This window comes from Talpa occidentalis, unplaced genomic scaffold (genome assembly GCF_014898055.3).
Source record: "Talpa occidentalis isolate TD23 unplaced genomic scaffold, MPIMG_talOcc4v2.1 talOcc4.4, whole genome shotgun sequence".
NCBI lineage: Eukaryota > Metazoa > Chordata > Mammalia > Eulipotyphla > Talpidae > Talpa > Talpa occidentalis.
Genome location: NW_023604295.1, coordinates 140758500 through 140775782, shown reverse-complemented (window position 1 = coordinate 140775782; position 17283 = coordinate 140758500).

Sequence of the window (17283 nt, the reverse complement as noted above, 5' to 3'; positions counted from 1 at the left end):
TAATGAAGTGAAGGAAGTTGCTTCAAAGCATGTTCATTGTATTATGCTTAATGTACCTTATGGGCCTCCCCTGGTGGCACAGCGGTTGAGCGCTGTGCGAGGCTGCCTGCAGCCTCTGCAGCAAAAAAAAATAAAAACATACGTTACATATTCCTCCAGAAAGAAAAGCAAAGAATTTAAAGCCCTTGCTCAGTTATTGTCAGTCCTAAAGATCAGACCATCTTCTGGTCTATGGTCCTCTAAAATTGTAACAGTAAATAAATTGACAAAAGTTACAGGTTTTAAGAGTTTCATTTTGTGTAGAACATTCCACATCTACAAATGACATCCGCCTCCAAATCTTTTTTACACCATATACTAGGTGGGGGAAACATTATATCTATGAGCCACATAGTGTTAGAACTTTTATTTCTCCTTTAAATGTGTAATTCCAATTTAACTTGAATGCAAAAGACAGGGAGCTTGCTCAAAATCTAGTATCACGAATACGTAAATGCTTAGGACTGTGATTATAGGCTATCAAAGCCACTCAGCATTTGGGATACAAATGAATAAATACGTCTTAGATTTCTGTAGATAGTATTTCTCCAAATCTGGTGCAGAGACCAGCTGCACTCAATTTATGAAGAATGCTTACTTAGAAAGCTGATGTATTGTTCCCACTTAAAGCCCCTGTGTCAAATCTCTGAGCACAGACTTCAGATATCCGCATTTTAAACAGTCTGTTTGGTTGAAACTTACATAACGCAGTCAGTTAAAATGTCCCATTATAGAAAAAGGACAGCAGGCTGCATGCCACCAGAAGTGGATGGGGACCTGTTTAAACTTCGGTGAGACTTGTTTAAACTTCTCACCATAACGCCAAGGATCCCAAGATTGCCTTCTTTTCTCTACAGACTTCCCCAGACATCAAATCAACACAAACCATTCACACCCAACCACAGGGTCAGTTCTAAATACCCAGAGGAATAATCAACAAAAGCTGGATTAATTAGTAAGTATCTTTTTGCTTCTTGTCACAGGCAAGGAGAGGCAAGGCTTGGATGTGCACTTACCACTTAACATGGAAAAGTCTGGGTTCTATCTACACTGGGGCTGGGGAGTTAAGTTAGACAAAGGGAAGGAGCTTGGCAAACCAAAGGCAACATGAAACACCTCCCAAAATTGTGCAGATCTATCAAATTAGTCAATGGCTGGCTTTGCTGTGAGAACAGCAGTTCAGGAGAGAGAGCTCTCGTGATATGCAGTAACCATCACTACGAGATCTCGGGTGGGGAAACTATACACATTTTTCAGTTATTGTCCCCAGTTCCCCCTCTTTGAGTCCCTCTCCCAATTCTTCATAGTCTGCCTTGGTCCAGGGGCCCAGTGTCAGCAGATTTTCCAGATCCTTCCTCCCAGCCAGTATCCCAAGATTGAAAAGTAGTACCCTATGCTTTGGAGCAAATCAGAAATTCTATTTCCAGAAAGTTACTCACATCACAGTGATGTGACTCTGAACTCACTGACTAATTGACAGACCTGATTAAAAGACTATGCAAGATATCAGTCATTAAAAAAAATAATAGAGATACCCTATGCTCTTGAAGAATCTTCAAAACGAAGCATATATAAAAGAAAGTAAATCACCCAAAATCCCAAAGGGGATGGGGTTTTTAATGATGATTTTCTTTTCCGAACTTGCTTTAAGGCAACTCTCTTTGAGGACAAATCCACACGCAAACATGCATTTACATGTGTATATATGTTTAAATACATTTTTTATTGTGCAGTGTTTTCCACCTCAGTAAATATAAATGTACATCAACCACTGAAAACATTTCATTGTTGAGTGTTTGGTGATTCGGCTTAGAATCCTTTATTCATAGACTACTGTTATTTTTCCTACTCCCTCCAGCTATTTTATGAATATATTGATCTCTGAATTAGTTGGCTATCTCATGGAAACACACTTTTATAAAGAAAGTTTCTATAGCAAAACATACCCAGTCTTTACATTTTGATCAATATTGTAAAAGTGCCCTGACGAAAGATACTCTGCCTTTAACTCTGGTGAACAGTGTGTACAAGTCTATTTTCCTGACACCCTAGTCAAAAAATTACATTTTCTTAATATTTTTAATATTTAACCAAAGTTTCAAGAAGCAAAGCACAGCCTTATGATACCACCATGTCAAACTGTAAAATCACTGTTATATTAACCTTTAATGCAAGTAATGACTGCAAAAACAAAACAAAACTCTGCTGCTTTTAGCATCCTTGATGCTCTCTCTCTCTCTCTACCTCTGACCTGTATCCTTCCCAAACCCATACCTCACCTCTGTGCCCCACATTTGAGTGAAGAAGAATATAGAAAATGCACATCCTCTAACAGTGAAAAACATAGTAATTATACTATTCTGTATTTTAAATACAGAATATAAATAGAAGCACAAAATTCTTAATTTGTTTATATATGTACATGCAGCATATCTAAATTATATATATATATATATATACACACACACACACACACACACACACACACACACACACTTTCCCCGTGTTCTTAGTAAGGTTAAGTGCATCCTCTGCATTTCTGTCCTGAAGTCCAGTCTCTGCTTGCCTTTCACGCTGGGTTCTACTGATGATAAACGTCTTTGTTATAACATTCTGCATATACATAGATATAGCTATTTCTGACTCTCTATTCTTTCTACTGTCATTCTATTTTAAATTGCATAATTTTATAATGAATCTTAACAACTACCAGAGCATAACTCTCCTCCTACACTGCCTCATAGTCTTTCACTGGTTTTATATACATTTTTCAGCAATACCTTAAAACCACTCGACAAATTTATTAAAATCCTGCTTGGATTTTGCTTGATTTTACATCAGAAACACAGACTAATTTTTAGAGAAGTTGTATCTGAATGCTTTAAATTTCCTAGGGGTCGCAGCAGAGGTATGAATAGAAATAGTATAAGGAATAGTGAATGGCAATTCAGTGTTTCAGATGTGTGAAATGATTTTCCAAACACGTAACATCACTGTCTTTTACCCACCCCAGCAACTCTGTCAGTGGGTTGTTTTCATCACTGACACTATGAAAATGGGGAAATTCTTTTGCCTAATAGTTGTAAAATAATCTTTAATTATTATTAGAAATGACATTAGAAGTAACCATACTTTGTTAAACACGGCTATATGGATTTTTCTATTTTTTGCCACCTTTCCCATGGTTTTATAAAATTCATGAAGAAAATTTTCTCCTTTATCTATACTTTCTAGAAATTAAAATAGCATAGGCTCCCTGACTACTGAAGAAATTCAACAACAAATTCTTCCAGTTTTACCGTCTTTTTTTTTTTTTTTTTAAGACTAGCTCAGCAACAGTTTTCTTACTGGTAAATCTATATTTTATTCCACTCATTGAGGCAAATCTCATTTATAGACCCTATAATACTAATTTGAAGCAAGTTTTCCCTCTTATTCCTATTGCCATGTATCTTCATATTACTTTCTCATAGTTTTTTGATGAGGCAAATATTCCGTATTTTCCTGATTTCAGGAAATAAGTTTCTGAATTTATTTTTCTACTATTTATTCAAATTCATGAAGAATTTGCCATGTTAGATTTTACAAAATCATTTTTATTCCTTCATTTTGATTTGTTGGGTTTTTCAGATTTTTTATATTTTGTAGTAATTGATATTTAAGATAGTAAGGTATTTTTTATTGCAGTTGTGTATACAGTCATAGATTTTGTACATAGCATTTTTTTATACTGTTATTTTCTAAATGGTGTGCAATTAAATTTTTGTTTCTTTCTTTTGGGATTAGTCATTTCCAAATTTGTTATTTTATTTTTTAAAGATTTATTTTTATTTATTTATACAAGCACTGGGTACAGTCAGAAGTGCGGGAGGGTGAGAGAATTCACCAGAGCCAGAGCGGGGAGCAGAGCAGGCAGAAGGACCGAAGTACACTGCTGAGGGGGGGCAGTGGGCGGCAGGAGAGGTCTGCGCGCCATGTGGGACCCTCTCCTGGCAGCCGGGGATCGAACCGGCCTGCAGAGGCTGCAGGCAGCTTCGCAACCCAGCGCTCAACCGCTGTGCCACCGGGGAGGCCCTATTTTATTTTTAACTCAGAAAACGGATATTTACCAAATCTTTGAAATTTACTGAGAACTGTTTTTTCGGTACATGTATGCTGCTAAGTATATAGTAACATAAATGGGATAGATAGCTTGCTTGACAAATTTTATTTGTTATATTGTATAAAGTTTGCTATTTACCAATGGATGACCTTATTAATTATATAAGCAAAGCCATCCTTGCCATAATTTAATTCTTGAGTCTTAATCTTCTATAAGCTAAATAGTGCAAAGCTCAGTTACTGTTTGTGTCTTCAGCCACTGTGTGTTAATTACATGTCAAATAAAAAATTATCAGGAATGACATTATAGTAAGATGGATATTGTTGCTGAGGATTTTGTGAAGGATTTTAGAGCATAACCTAAAACTCTTCTCCATCTCTAATTACTGTCTAAATAAGAAAAAAACATAAAACTCTCTCTTTTTGACCACATTTAATCTACCACATGTTAAATGACATATTGGGAAATGTGGGATTTCCTGAATAAACACATTTGACTATAGAAGTATCCTTGAGATCTATATCAACAGTATCACCAAGTAATAAATAAATCAGATTATATAAATTGAGCTCTCGTATTTTACTATTTAAACCATGAAAGGAGGAGTCTAAGAATTTATTTATATTTAATTCTTTTTAATGCCATGACTTCAAAGATTATATGACTAATATTAGTTTTCAACACTGTTCTGCAAAGAATAAAAGCTATTGTTCTGCAAAGATAAAAGCTAATTAAAGGATATTTAAAATCCATCAAAAATAAAATGAAATTCATGAAGCCCAAGACATACATACTAATTCTTGGCCCCCCAAAATTTAAATAGCTGCATCTAACTAGTTAGCTGACTATCTATCTAAATAAGAGTTTGCAGAGCATGACAAAAAAAAAAAAAGAGAAAGAATCTTTTCATATACCAAAAATAGTGCTAGAGTTGCTGTCCTACAGGATTGCCTATAAGTAGTTAGTTTAATTTAAATTAATTAAGGTGAAGTACATTCCCAGTGCTCACCTTCTGCCTAGTGGCTAATATTTTAGACTGTCCAGAGAACATTCTATCATCATAGGAAGCTATTTTAGACAGCACTTGGGGCAGATAATTTTCTCCCATGAATAATGAAAAATAACTCTTATTTTTCTTTTCAGATAGGATATCTGAAGTCCAGGGAAAAATAGTATATTTACACTCAGAATATTGTAACTTATGAATCAAGGGCCTTACAACATTCCTGCTGTAAGCTGAGTCACTTACTAATGCCGAACTGATTTTAGGAAAGAAGGTCTCAACATCGGGGTGGCTGAGGTTGGCCCTGTCCCAAGCAAATCACAGACTGCAAAGACTCGCGGAAGTGACACTGGACAACAGCTTGTCCCTGCTAGATTCTGTCTCATGCTAGATTCTCCTAATTGTGTTCAGGTTTTTATTAGTGTGCATTATTTCTTGAAATAAAAGTATCTCGAGGCTCAGATTTCTAGATAACTTTCTGTCTCTCGCAAAGATTAAGCCTCCCATCAAACAGTATGCTTACAGTTTATACCACCTATTGAGGCAATTATCCTGCTGACCAAATCTAAAGGCTGTGTCCACAATTAACCCTCTAAGTTCTATCAAAGCTGTTCCTTTTTGTTGACTGAACTGTGCCCCCCCCCAAAAAAAAGAGGCCCAATTTCTAATTCCCATGAAGGTCACCATCTTTGGGGAAAAAGGCTTTTTGCAGATGGAATCAGGGATGGAGAGATGAGATCATTTTGGATGTAGAGTGGGGACTAAATCCAACGAAGAGTGTCTCATAAAAGTAATCAATGTGGGGCCTCCCTGGTCACCCAAGGGGTTAAGCACCACAGTAGGAAAAAAAAAATCCCCAGCCTCTGCAGCACAAGTTCAATCCCTGGCCGGCCAGGGAGCAACCCACATGGTGCAGCAGACCTCTCCTGTCTCGCCCACTGCTCCCCTCAGCATTGCATTTCAGTCAGTCTGTCTGTTCTGCTCCCCGTTCTGTCTCTGGTGAATCCTCTCACCCCCCACGCCGCATCTCTGACCTGTACCCCAGCCCTTGTATGCATAAATAAATAAATCTTTTTAAAAAAGTAATCAATGGGGCATGTGACAAACACAGATGTAGAAAAGGGAACGTGAAGGGAAAGGCCAAAGAGGGGAGTGGATGATGGAGTGATGTATCCACAACCCCAAGATCATGGAGGATTCCCCGCGACCAAAGACCCACAGGCGCAAGGAGAAAGGGGCAGAGATGACCCTATGAGCCTCGGCAAAGAACTGACATTTCAGTACCTTGCTTTTGGACTTCTGGTCTCCAAAGTTGAGAGAGAATAAATTTCTGTTGTCTCTAAGCCGCTAGTTTGGGGCAATTTATTGAGGCAGCCCCAAGAAAGTAATAAAGTCACTGTCCCTCTCAGCAGACTTCCCAGGGTTTGATCTCCTTCAAAGCAGAGACCTGCCCTTTCCTGTGGCCCAAAGACATCATCCTGATTAAATAAAATTAGAAAATGAAATCTGAGCAAACACCTTCAAAAATGTCAAAAAATAGGGCCTCCCCTGGTGGCGCAGTGGTTGAGTGCTGGGCTGAGGAGCTGCCCACAGCCTCTGCAGCGCCGGTTTGATCCCCGGCCACCAGCGAGGGTCCCACATGGCGCACAGACCTCTCCTGTCGCCCGCTGCTCCCCTCAGCAGTGTATTTCCTCAGTCTGCCTGTTCTGTTCCCCACTCTGGCTCTGGTGAATTCTCTCACACTCCCTTCTGACTGTACCCAGTGCTTGTATAAGTAAATAAATAAATCTTTTTAAAAAATGTCAAAAATGTATGATAGTTAGGTTACAGGAAAACAACTTTGCCTTTTTAAAATTTAGTTGATTGGCTGCATTTAATGCAAACTGTTACCTCTTTTAAAGTATTGAAGCAACAAGAGTTCTGGGGCAACAGAAGTTAAAGGAGACTCAATGACTAAGTGTGGATAAATGTCTTGAACAAACAGAAGTAAAAGAAGCTTACTGTTACTGACAAAAGAATGATTCATTTAATATGACACATACTTAATGATTTGCAAATGAATTATTATGCTACATGCAGATGAGAAAAAAAGACAGACTATACGAGTTGTTTATATTTTCTTATTGTCCTTATTCATGATCTGATTGTATATATCTCTAGCATCTGCAAAAACTAATTTTGAACATTTTCTATACCATGCCTTTTAAAGATTGATTGATTTATTTATTCATTGATTCACACAAGAGCTGGGGGTGTAGGCCAGGGATGCCTACACCCTGAGAGGATGAGGAGGGGGGTGAGAGGATTCACCAGAGACAGAGTGGAGAGCAGGAAAGGCAGATCTACCAAAATACACTGCTGAGGGGAGAAGCAGGCAGACAGGAGAGGTCTGCTGCACTATGTAGATTAACCCCCTGGCCAGGGATCAAACTCGTGCTGCAGTGGCTGCAGACAGCTGCACAGTGCTAAGACTTAAACCTCTGTGCTACCAGGGAGGTCCTATCATGCCTTTTAATGCCCACTGTCTCCTTAAAACCATATAGAAAGCACAGACATAGAAACCACAAACAAACTCAAACTCTTTTTTTTCCTGCATGCTAAACCATTTAATCGGTGAACTTTAGCTGTTTTCCTCCTAAGGTCTGGTGCTGACAAACATTTTTTTCTCTTTTATTCTCAAGATCATATTCACCTATGTGCTTACTGAATGGATAATGTGGACGACCACCCTAAAGACAAAATGGGGTGAGTGAAATGCCAAGATGAAGTGAAATCTTAAACAAAGGACGTGACCTCGGCATTTAAGAGCAAGTGTACAAGCATGGGGTGAGCAAAAAAGAGGGAGGAAACAAGGAAACAAGGTACCTGTCCTCCACAGAGTAGAAAAGATTTGGGTCAGCCAGGTGTTGGGCTTGGAGGCCATGGAGCTAATGGCCAGAGACAAATGTCTCCTTAGAAAAAGACTTGAAAACTTAAACAGAGAAAATAAAATAGAGCCTGAAGTTCACAAACATTTAAATATATATGACTGCAATAGAAATGCGTTTTTTAAGGGAAAAATTATTTCATTGCAGTTTTGAAGAGCCATTCAGCTTTTTTTCTGGGAAGAACACAGGTGAAGAATTTGAGGCTGTTTTTAGGAAACTGGTTAGAAGGCATTCAGGCCTTGACCATTTAATTTACAATGCAAGCTGTTAACATTTGTGTTTATTTTTCTTTCAGTGAGGGGGTCTTTAAAAGGCAGGAGGTACACAGGGAATGGCCAATATGAACACTTTAACCCAACGGGAATTCATGCGATCCCACAGCCTCTTGGCTTCTCTAGTTAAGAGAGACCGTACATTTCGGTAATGAAAAAGAAAAACAACAACAACAACAACAACAACACAACTACTGTAAAAAACAACCACAAAACAGCAGCAAAACTGACAGAAGGCTACCTGTGCATGCCATCTCTGGCTAGGATTCGCCATAACATGCCGACCATTCTTAACTCTTACCTGAGACTTCTACCAGCACTTTGGAAACTTCACTGCTTGCTGACTCTATAAGAGAACAGCAAATAATCAGAGTTATTACATCACAGTTGATGGGAAATCGGTCTGCAGCTCAAGGCCGGTCTCTGATTTTCTATCTCCATGGAAGGTCTTTATAAAATGGAATTTAAAGTATACATTTTCAAAGGTGCTGTTGAATGATGGCTAGTTAGAATATGCTGGCTACTCTTTACCATCGCATGTTTCAAAGGAACTCAATCTATGGATAAGATGTATACACTGGAGGCTCTGCTATAAAGGGTTAAACTCATGATGGCGAGGGTCAGCAGTCTTTCAACAGGAGTTAAGGTTCTGAGTCCTGTTTTTCTCCTGTGCTCAATGTGGGAAACTTGGAAACTAGTAAAAACCACCCAAATCCATGAGATTTGCACGTGTCCATTACACAAGAGCTTATATGCACTTGCATTCAGACACTATACACACACACACACACACACACACACACACACACGAGTTTAGCAATCCAAAGGGGAGAACAGCAGAATTTAGGAAGCAATACATTGTATTCTTTACAATCATAATAAAAATATCCTCACATGTTGCTTCTAACATTTGACAGTTATAATGAGCAAATATTTGTATACAGCTTTTTAAAGCAAAAACCTCTCAAAGAGACTATTGGTTTTTTTTTTAATTTTATTATTATTATTATTATTATTATTATTATAATTTTGCAGAACAGGAGGAGGAGAGGGACTAAAAGGGGAAACAAAATTACTTCTGAGGACTTAATCTAGATGAGGTGAGATGCCAAAGTAACTGGATTTATGACACAAAACAAGGAAAAGTCTAATCCATAAGTTCACTTCACAGACATGTATGGAATACTTTTAAAACTGATTTAATCTAAAGAGCCAAATATAATGAAAACATTTTTCCTGGAAGCTTAAAGTGGTTGGAAACAAATCTTTTAAAAAATTAAGTGATAAATATTTGTGATTTTAAAAAATAGTGACATATACTTAAATATCTTTAAACTTATTTACATAAGCTAAGAGTGTATTTGAGTACTGGCCTGTAATAAACATGTAATAGAATCAGTGCAAATTTGTGCAAGATTTAACAAGTATGTATATACACACACACACGAATATATATTATTCCCACAGCAGAAATAAGATGGAATAATGTAGGGGATTAATTGCAGATGCATGTGTTTACTATCTATGTGTCTACATCCCCAAATATTATGCAGTCATCTCTGAAATAGCTTACCCAAAAAAAAGCTACAATAAAGAAAGTTAACTTGCTGGCCAATTTAAGATTCAGTAGAAATAACCGGTTCTATTATTAAATATTACTGCCTGATAACTGACAAAAAAAAAATCTTGCAACTTTGCAAGTGGCAATGAGTTAAGTATGATAAACCATCGAATTACATAGACTTGATTTCGTTTCTATTTTGTTTCCAAAATCAGAAGTAGAGTTAGTATGGCAAGAGGTCAGTATTTACAATATACTCTTGAGTGTTGTCATAAATTCTTAGATTTATAGATGAGGAAACTGGAGCTAAGAGACGTTATGTAGTCCACCCAACCACACAGATTTGGGTGAAAAACAAATTACAGATTCTGGAAGCACCTGATGTTATATCTATAATAAAATACCAGAATTATTTTTTTAAGTCATGACTCACTTAAGAGTCAGTCATAAGAACATGGTAGTTCAAATTATTTCAAAACTTGCTTTTATAAGCTACTGCATTATATTAGCTACAATAAAAATTGTAAAATACGCTGGCATAACCTCTGACACAGTAATTTCACTTTGGGGAATGTTCTTAAATCCAAACTTTTGGATGCTAACAAAAACATTAACAACACTAAAACTGTTCATTAGCATTTTTCAATTATGAAAATTAAAAAATAACAATGTTCACTAAACAGTAAAAGATTGTAAAAAAAGCTTCAGTTAAATGCAGACAATCAAACCATATGTAGGTATTTCAATAATTCCGTGGTAGAAGGATATTTAATGGCAAGATATTTTTAATTTATAAACATGTAAGATGCCATGATAAATATATCATAATAAGCAAAATATGTATATATTGCATGCATATTACAATGTCACCATATTTATTTTATCAAACAACAGAATATTATGTACTATATTTTAATTTTTTTGTGCATTATTACATTTCAGAACTCTATCAGATGTCAGAAAAAATACTGGTTTAATCTTAATTATATAAGGGTTTTATGATAATTATATAAAGAAATACTGAATAATGGTTATAATAAATGAGCTAGTTCAGAATACATGGGAAAGGAAAATCTTACAAATAAAGCGATGAACAAAGAAAAGCAAGTTGTGAAAGAAATAGAATGAACACAATTTTAAGAAAAGACTTCTCTTAAATTAAATTTTTTAAAATTTTCAGTTAGGAATTACATTTTTAAAGCTCTATTTTCAATCTTGGATTTGGATTCTGTGAACCTAAATAATTAAAGGAACCAATAAATGTCAAAATAGTAATATATCTGTTTGAAGCCCATCATTCAATAATATTATTTCTCACAATTTTCTTTTTTGAATTTTTTGTTCCCTTAGTAATTTTGTTTGTTGTTTCCATGCTATTTTAGTAAAAGGGGGGATGGTGGTATTTTTGTATTCCATGTTTTGTCTTTGCAGCCTTTGAAAAGAGTTCTCATTGAAAAGAGAACTCATTGAGTGGGGGCTTCTTCTAGATATCATTGATGGACAAGCTGCAGAGCAGGCACTACTGACACTGGGATTACTCATGGGTCTATCCTCAGAACTAATTTGATTTGAGGATGGTGGCTCACTGGCTCACGCTGACCACACACAAGAGGAAATGAAGTGTATAACCCAGTTGCCAATGCATTCATTTACAAGAGAAACACAATTTCTCAAAGGCTTGATTGTGCAAGAGCCCTGCCAAAACACCTTCTTCCCTTAAAGAAAATATACAAGTAAACAGATTATCTGAAGCATGCCTGCTGAGCGCTGAATTGGAATATGACATTTATGTGCTCTGCTGCTAAAGACATCAGTCCATGAAAAGCAGCTACATCAAGCTTTCAAAAAACTAGCATCCCTTCTTCCCCTGGCGAACACACACACCAGGATTTCCAGACTTTCTTCTTTCAGATTCTGGGTATGTTTTCCATGCACCGGGGAAACATCTGTCTCATGAATTGTGTTAACACTGTCAATAGGATTAGAGGTGATGCTTTGGGAATATATTCTACTCTTTTTGGTTGAGGTTCTTTATATACAGACTTGATACCGTATTTTGAGGTCCCTTCTTTTGTGACCATTTATTTGAAATCTTCAAAGATTTGTAAGGTGTCTCCGCTTATGACTAAGGACGATTTTTCCCCTCTGTTTCTTTAATTACTAACATTATTACTGGAAGGTTTTGTGCAATATTCAAATTTAAGCAAGTCTTTCAAGATTATGCACTGGAAGTTTATTTTTGAAGAACTTTCAATATATGGTTGGTTAGAACTTTGGAAAGAGCTTTTAATGGATATATCGCTTATCATTTTTAAGGGGTATTACGTAACTAGCAAAACCATTGTCCCGTAATATGACTGTCTTTGGGTTTGCTACACAAAAACTAACTTTCATAAATTAACTAGAGTTCTGAAAGGCTAAACAAAGGAAACAGAGTGACAGATATTTAACAGTCTGATTCTAGAGCTAGGAACCATAAGGTGATTCCAAATAAAGAAGCTGAAATGAAATGACCAAATTCCAGAAACTAGAAAAAACAAAGAATTTCATAATCATGCAATTCTATTTTCAATGTAGATTTTTCACAGATCACCAACACTTAAATATAAAATAGAGCATTAGGCATATATCCTCATTTGCTGACTAGAGGGTGAATTCTATTTCAAAGATACTTTGAAATCTCTAATTGTTTTCATGCGCGCTGTTGGTACTTGCATATTTTAACTTTAAATGTAGAAATAAAAGAGGGTTTCTGTTAAAATCTGTAGCTTCAAATTTATAAAAATCTTGGAAACTGCTAATGTTATAGAGAACAGCAAAAAACATTTAGTTATAAATGATTCCATGGAAATATTACTAGTATGGCATTTTGAACAAAAATCTTATCAAAATCAGTACACAGAAGTAGAAAAATCAAGAGTATAATTAACGTAGATTACTACACCAAACTATTACAAGGCCATTTTCCCTCAAAATGTGTAATACCAAATATTGAGACTTTTATTTTTGTTATATAACTAGAATTAGGTTATCACAAAGTTTTCTTTAACTGACATTTAATTTTACATGTCTATGCCAACCATTAAATTTACATTTTCATTTTTTTGCTCAAATTATCTACTGGTAACTGTTTTAAAGGAAAGATCTTAAAAAGTACAGTGAGTTCTATAAACTGAAAAAGAAACTATTTTTTTAAAAAACTGTATTACTAAATTTCTGAAAGATGTAGATTATAAACACCAAAGAAGTACCACTGACCCAAAATTATGTTAAAATTAACAAACTTTTAATTAGCATTGAACCCAGTTCAAATTAATAGCAAATTTAATTTATAAAAAATGAGAAAAATAAATTTTCAGTCTGTTAAAAATCTATATGACTAACATTTTTTGAATCAAAGTGAAACAAAGTTGTCAATAACTGAAATATCAACTGTTTTGAGTTTAATAAGCAAAGTATTATGTTGTGTGTAAAAGTACTGTGAAAATGGTGAAAAGGAAAAATCTCAATAATAAACAGTTTTTTAGGAAGAAGCAGATCATAGGTAACGACACATACAAAATATACATTTAATATTTTTGAAACTCAGTATCTACATAATAGTTACACACTTAAGAATACAATTCTCTCTTACTGCATTTAATGTGATCCTAAAACAAACTAATTTTACATAATGAATTTTCATATACCACATAAAATAAAATAACAGATTTATATGACAATGAGAACAAAATTATGATTCAACTCATCACAAAATGAGTATTATCCAGTTATTAACATCTTCTATTACTCTGTTCCTACTTAAACATAAAAGGAAAATATCAGAAAGGAAATACTCTTTCTTTGAATATGATAAGAATAGACCAAATGTAAAGGGACTGGATATTTAGAGAGCATTTAATTTTATATTTATCCTTTAAATAATTTTATAGAGCTTATGAATACTCTTTAAATTTAGCTAAAACCTTTTCAGGAAAATTGTGGATGGTAGATAAGCTAAAATTCATTATTCAATAACATAACTACTTAACTTCCAAATATACGTTCAACAGTATATCATTATCCTCTCAGGATATTTTGTTCTACCAATTAGACATAGCAATTAACACAGAAAATTAACATATATACATACACACACTGAAGCCCATTTATCATTTCTGGTTGTCAAATTTGCTGAATTAGGGTTGGTTTGTTTGTGCTGCTGTTAATTTTTGTATATCATCACAGCTCAAACCCAGAAATATTTGTCTTACAAATAATAGAAGTTTAATTTCTGAAAACTGCATCAACAACTTCTTAGCTTAGTAGATAACAACTGAAAGCTAATCCATGGTGAATATGACCACATGAACTCATGGAACCTTTTATATTCTAAAAGGTAATGTGAAAAAATGTTTCTGCCTTAACACTTTCCAAATAACTGATTGAGCTTTATGAAAAAAAAAAAAAAAAAAAATTAGATATTGATACAAAGTAAGAGTGAGTAATAGGTATAACCATAACTACTTCTCATTCAATATACGTAGGATTAAAATTGTTAAATGAAATTTATTTAACAAAACCATTGTATACACTGAAAGGCAAAAACCCATGGTGTGAACAAGTATCTTCATTTACCTTGTTCTTTCCCTCACAGAATAGAGGGAGTCAAACAGACATTGTAGCCCTTACTGGCCTGGCCTGGAACACTAGTGCAGTGAATTCTATAGACTCAGAATAGTTGTTTTTTTTTTTTTTTTTTGTGTCTGTTTTGCAATCTAATGTTCTAAATCTGAGGTCAGCGTCAGAGATCTCTGTCATACCACAGAATTGACGGATATTTATTACAAAAGTCTAGTAGAAGACCAGTAGATTCCCAAATATGGGGACATGAACAGGGCTTAACTGACCTTGGTAAAATTATTAGCAAAGTAGCAGTAATGCATACTTTCTATATCTGCCTATCTATAGAGATAGATAAAAATTTAAACTCCTTTTAACTCTTAACTTGTCAGCAGTGTTATAGATGCATTTAGTTTAGGCACAAAGTTTTGAGAATGGTTCAAACGTTTCAAAACATTGAAAAATTGATGTTGGAAAGCGGAAAACCATCGTTTGGGTTAGGAGGTGTTGTAGCACAAGCAAAATCATAAAACATGCTCCCCTAATATACTGCAAACACTGCCTATCAGATAATGAATTTATTCGTAATTATGCTTCTATCCTTTAAGTATCCCTTTCTGCAACTATCAAGATAAGCTCATCATGATAATTCATAAATGATTCCAATAACTCCTTATATATTTTGGTGATTCAAAACCAATTTTTGATCCATCTACCTTTTCCATTAACTTGTAAATTCAGGTTCTACGAAAATGTGGAGGATCGCCTTCTCTTTCCACCATTACAAGGAAATGCCTGTTTGTCTTATCTAATGGTTTTAAACTTTAAATAACATTGTAAGTAATCCACTCAATATGTTTTAACTAGGGAATAATCACAGCCTGTCTGGCAGTTCGGTGAATAGTAGGGTGAATTCCCCAATCCCATTTCTATGACCAAGAAGCTCCAAAGTCACCGGGTAGAACTAGTTCCTACACAAGCAGATAGAATAAATTATCTGAAATCCCTGGGACTTCAAAAAGAAGTTCAGATAATCAGTGGAACAAAATCTCTCTATAAATACCATTATTGTAAGTGCAAAATTATATTCATGAGGAAAATGTGTGTATGCATCCAAACATATTTATATGTGGATATATACATTATATTTATTTTCTTGGTATAGCCATATAAGGGGAAGTGATGGATAACATGAAAATAATTATTTTTAAATGAAGGTATTTGAACCTGACACATCATTAACACAGAAAGATTAAGTCAGAGTATCACTCAAGGTTGGATATAGTATTTAAAATAAATGTTGACCTCCTTATAATTTCTGCTAAGACTTATATACTCCAAGTATACCTTTAACTGCTATGCTCCTTCAGAATAATTCTTATTTTCTTATATTGTATTGTTTTCTTATATGTACTACTGAAAACCTTTTCTTTCAAATTTAGAATGAATGGTGCCCCCAATAAAACCCAAGCTTTAAATATATATGCATTTTTTGTAATTTATACATGAAACTGATATACAGTCATAATATACATTACAAGGGAAGTCAAACAGGCGAGTAACAAGATAGAAATTAAAGGATAAAAAGGTTTCATCTCTGTTTGATCTTCCATGACTGATAAAGCTGTTTTATCTCTTAGAAGATAATTTAATGGGGGGGGGCCTCATTGTTTCTTTGTTTCTTCATAATTTCTCTCTATCCCTCTGTATTTTTTTATTTTAATTCAATTGAAATATACTTAAATCAAACCTCAATGTACATTGGATGCTGTTCGGAGAAAACTACCTATAGAGTTACAACAGAACAAATCCTAAAGACACAAAATGAAGATACAAAGAATGCAGGAAGTGGATTGAAATCACTAAAACAACAATACAAACGTTGGTGAGTGCCAAGCTTCAACTATTATTATGAGGCTTAGGTTCAATGTAGATGCATCACTTTGAAGATACTTCTTAAAGGACCCATTTTTGAGCCAGTAGATTTTAAAACAGGAATTTACAAGTTAACAACTAAAATATTCTCCAAATTGCATCAATATAGCCCATTACTAGGGTCATCACCAGATTCCTAATGCTGCTGGTCTCTCCATGTATCTTTCTTTCTTTCCAATGTCCCCCCACAACTTGATCCCAACTTTAATAACATGTCACATGAATTTGCCGAATAAACTTAACTGAAAATGCTCACTATTGTATTAGTGATACAGTTTTTTTTTTAAGCTGATCAGTTTTTTTAAAGTTTCAAAATCAGTCCATAAATTCAATGTTACATCAAACTTATATCAATTTTTTTCACCTCATGGAACGTAACAACAACAAAACCTGTATGCACATAGGACTTTCTTTGAAAACTTCTATATGACATAATGACCACAATACATGCACTTCTAACCTATTTTACTAAATTAACATTGATCATACCAGCTGATCTTTAAATGATCAATGTTATCCATTGGAGAAACGTACACATTTAATAATGACGATATTAGTAAATGTCTGCTTCTCATAAATTTAGATATTTAAACAAGGCATAAAACTTCCAGCATGTTACACTGAGATCATTTTATTCTCGCATGTGTGAAGAGACATAGAATGTGATAAATTAAGAAAAAAAATAACCATTTCATGTGTGAGGCAACAGACAAAACAAAACCATTCCTTCAGAAAGGTAATTATATTATTTTACAACATGGGGAATTCTGAGCCTTCCTTAATATTATGTGAGCATAAAGAAATACAGTTTCAGAATACACAATTATCTACTTTTCTAAAGA